The sequence below is a fragment of the Centruroides sculpturatus genome, unplaced genomic scaffold, assembly GCF_000671375.1.
Source record: "Centruroides sculpturatus isolate CEXI.00-Female unplaced genomic scaffold, Cexi_2.0 scaffold437, whole genome shotgun sequence".
NCBI classification, from domain to species: domain Eukaryota; kingdom Metazoa; phylum Arthropoda; class Arachnida; order Scorpiones; family Buthidae; genus Centruroides; species Centruroides sculpturatus.
In genome coordinates this window covers 91,411-96,336 of record NW_019384692.1, presented here as the reverse complement: position 1 = coordinate 96,336, position 4,926 = coordinate 91,411, and positions in this window count along the sequence as shown.

Below are 4,926 nucleotides of genomic sequence, written 5' to 3'. Positions count from 1 at the left end.
CAATACTAAGCAGTTTTTTTCCTCCCTCGTATTACTTTAATTATTTTAAACTTATAAATTCTTTAATATATTATTATTATTTTAATATTAAATTATATTTTAGTGACTAAATACTAATAAATTTTTTTAAAAATCATTTATCAAAATTAAAAAATTTCGCTTGATAGACGTCAGTGTTAGTCAATAAAAATAGTGTAATGATGCTCCCCTGGAGATTCTATAGAAGCTCTGAATTGTTAGTAATCAGAACTTTCTTCTAAAAAAAATATATCTTTTAGAGGCCCTCAAGAGTCTTTAGGGCCCCTTTAGAGGACATCCTTCTAAATTTGACTCATTTAATTGAAAATCTTTATCCGAGATGCTTATCTAAACAGGATATTAATGAATCCCTCTAAGTCGGACACGCTGGTGTGTCCGACTTAGGGAGGTTTACTGTAATCAGAATATTTGTATATGACATTTATTAATTCAAAAAATTAACTTTCTAAGGATATTCTTGCATTGAACTTTACGAATTTTTCTCCAAAAATTTAATTTTTTAGATAATTAGTATAAAATTCTATGATTAAAAGTATATATTTTTTATTATAAAAAGCAAAAAAGAGATTTTTATCCATTTTAAACGTTCATCTTTAGGATAATTATACCACATCGTTGGAGTTTGGAAGAGAGTGATAATGGTTTTTCAATGGATATCTTTATTTTTTAAGAGAATTTTTAAAGATTTTTTTTAGTTTGAATGATGGAACTGGCTAAGATATCTTGTACAATTTTGAAGTTAATTATTTGCATTGAATAATTACAGTAATTTTTGTTTGTTTTATGGAACTATTTTAAAAAATCTGTACTATATATACACATCTATTATTTAAATTTTTAAAAGTACTGTATTTAAAGAAATTTTAATACTTAATTAAACATTAAAAAATATTGGTCAGTTAGTGAAAAAGAACTGTTTAACCTATTAAAAATTTAACTAAAATTATTTAAAAATTAATTAATTAATTAATTAGTAATAAAAATTGTATGCTAATAAACATAAAGAATAAAAAATAATTTTTGTAGTAAGCATATAACGAAGACGTTTACAGACGTGGCTCCATCTGTTGATGGATATGTAAAATAACTTTACAAAATAATTCGTAAAATTTAATGAAGATTATAGAAAAATATATTACTATATAACTAAAATATTGTATTAAAATCATTTATAAAATTTACTAATTAAGCATGGGATTAAAATGTCAAATTTTAACTCAAACTTTATTTACATTTGTGAAAATGCTTGACAAGTTAACAAATAAAATTTTTTTCTTTTTTATTTTAAATTTCTGCCTTTATAAGTAGCGTTTATAAATGAGTGTGAAAGACTTACATTTGCTCTGGCATGTAACTTATACTGTGCCAAAAGTGTAAGTAGAAAGAGTAAATAAGCTACTGTTGAACCACGATATAACGGGATAACAGAAGAAAGCGTAATACGATAATGGATATACAGTATTCAGATATCATGATTAAACATAAAACGAACTTTATGTCAGGTATGATAAGGAAAACAACCTGGTTTGCGGTAATTAAGAAAGAAGCAAAGATACAATTCCTAATAAGGATGTAAACAAGAGCTGCCGAAGCGCTACGTAGTAGACATTTTATGCACTAGTAGACAAAATTTGATATTTCGGAAATGGATCCGTAAAACGTTATTTAGGTGTCCGTAAAATCAACGACCGATAGTACTTTATTAACGAGGAAAGTCGGAAATAGACAGATGACTTAGTTAAAATATGAAGAAAAAGCCGAAAATGGCATCCATTCATAATTTATATACTACTATGTTAATAATTATTCGGTATTTTGACGAATAAAATATAATTATATCGTAGCAGAAAGCAAAAAATAATTCAAAAATACACGTGAAAGATATCAAATGTACGAAAATTTGAAACTAAAAATAAATTTCCGTTTTAAATTTCTACTTTCTGCATTCAAGTGCAGCAACAGAATGCAAAAAAAAAAAAAAGAAAATATTTTCAATTTAGTTTTAGATTTCCTTTTGTCAGAGATAATTGACTGTAGTTTCTGATTAAAATTTAATTGCTGTTATCCGAACTTTTAATTAAATTAACATAACTAAAGTAAATGTAAATATTAATTATGTCTATTGTAAAAGTAAGAATTACTTAAAATTAAATAACAATAATTTGATTTAAATTAATTAATCAAAAAATTTCTCCAATTTTCTTATTTTTGATTAGTATTTACATTGGATTTGTAGTAGAATACTGTATAAATGAATTAAATATATTCAGACAGTTTATAAAATATAAGCATATATTAATTGATTACTGAAAAACCGTCGTAAAGCGAGCCGTTCCTTTCTCATATGGCCAGTTGATATAAATTGATATTACATTCCTGGAAATATTTTAAACTATGTATTATAATACAGTATACAGAAATAGTTAATAAAATATGCTGTATTTAGATACAATAATTCATTTAATCATAGAAACTTTATATGTCGTAAAAGTGGGGGATTTATTCTGTCTGTAGTTCAATTATAACGATTTAATATATTAATTAATTAATTTCATATAAAACAATTTAAAAATTAATGATTAAAGTTTCGTGTGAAATTTGTTATTTCCAGGTTTTTCTAAATGAATAAGTTTGTTACGCTGAACACGATTAAGAATAAATTTTTACGGGTCGTTTTGTACTGAACCAATACGGAATCAAATACTTGTAGACTAGCACAGATTATGTTAAATAATATTATAAAATTACAATTATTTTAAGAACCATACTTCGTCATCTTTTCGTATGAAATTTCAGGATCTTGACCTTCCATTTCTGTTTGAGACAAGTAAAGTGTGGAATTTAGCTGCAGGTGGTACAAAATACAGGGTACTTCGGCAGTATATTGCATGGAATAATTGAAGTTTTAAAATATGAAATGTTTGAATATGTAAGTTATATATAAATAATTGTATCCTTTGTTCACTGAAGTAACCATACTGTCAGGTTTTGAAAGTGATATCTTGTTAGAAAAGTGCGAAACCATATTTAACACTTATGAAATTCAAATAGGCTATGACTCTAAATTACCTTATCATTTAATATTTGAAAATTTTATATATTTCCAACATAGAAGATGATATTGCTCTGCAGTGAATTATGCAAAGTCTTACTTTCCTTCGCATGTCTGCGCAATAGTAAGAAGATATACTGAGATAATTTATAAACACTTTTTTACAAATAGTCAATATTTGTTATAGTTGTTTATTTGTTTATAAAAAAAAGCCTCTAAGTGACTTATCTGTTGTGAAGAGCCTGTATGTCCGGGAGTAATTATAAAGCTCCCTGTTATGTAGTTATTGTTTAATACAGTACTTACTTTTACATATTTAGGTCTACCTTATAAAATATTATAAAACAATTTTTATAAGACTTATAGAATCTAAGTCTCCTCTATTATACAGTCTATTGTGTACTTATTATTTACAGATGAGATAGATTGAAAAGAAACAAATGGTTCTAGAACAGAATTAACCTATTTCAAGTGGAAATGAGTTTGTGTTTGATCTAGATAACGTAAATTACGATCCAATTTTCCTGTTTCTGGTTCGTCACCTACGTTGTCTTACATGTATTGTTTAAAACCATCAGAACAGAATATTACGAGTATAATAACTTTAGCATTAAAAATACATCAAACATACATTACATAAATTTTGCGTTAAATAAAAATAAATACATTCAATAAAAGCAACTCAAACACCATTTGAATTGCTTTTTTTAAAATGTACAGTATTTACTTTCATTTAATGACACCGTTAGCATTATGTTGTAATGACTATAATAGGTTGCATCACACAAGCAAAATTGCATCACCTACAAGTTTGTTTGCATAAATATTGATTTTGTTAAAGATTTAAAAAATTTTCGATGGTAAACGACACAATTAAAAACGTAGGCTAAGTGTAGAAAATGAATGACATTGAATCAAATAATAATTGAATGTCAATATTAAAGTCACAGAAATCTGTGCAAGATATCTTTCCTACATGAAAAGACAAATGCTGCGCAAGTTTGAATAAAAAAATATTACGAACAGTTATTTATTGTGACATCGTCACAATGCCGGGCTGAAGTTTTTATCATATTTTTTTAATTATCCACAAGTAACATCCCCAAATAAGATTCTACAAAAGATATTTTTTATTTTTAATAAACTGATAGTTAAATGAATTACTTTGTTATTGTATCAACTTACCAATTAGGCATTATATAATCATTTGTAATTTTGATAAATTTGAATTTTGACTAACTAAATGCAAGTGCTTTCAGAATTTCATTGCTATTTTATACTCTTATCTACGAAATCGAATATCTTGCAGTGTCATCAAAGCCATACATGAAAAGTCTAGTAATTTATACTATAATCTTATAGATAATTTCTAGAATATAGCGAGTTCTAGAACATTTAACTAATTCGATTTCCGTTATCTAGAAATAACAATTTTAATAACAATCAACACAGTTTTCGAATCAGATGAACTAGACCGTTTTTTAAGATAAGATATAAGGAGCAATTTTCGAAATTAATCTACTTTTTCAGGATAATTTTATTGTTTTAAAGCCCTAATGCCGTATTTTATCTTAATACGCAGTATTCATTACCAACAACCAGTTTAATAGTACATTTTAAGTAGCAAACACTAAAACACTACTCTAAGCCATATTAAGTTTATATTAGCATATAAATACATTTAAAAACATAAATACTCACCAGATTATCGACAGAAATGAGGGATAAACTAAACGTATCGATACCAATTGTAGATAATCTTGTAGAGTGATCTTCTAGAAAGTGATTTTCAGTCATTAAATTGAAGCTGGCACCCTAACTGATTTACTTCATGT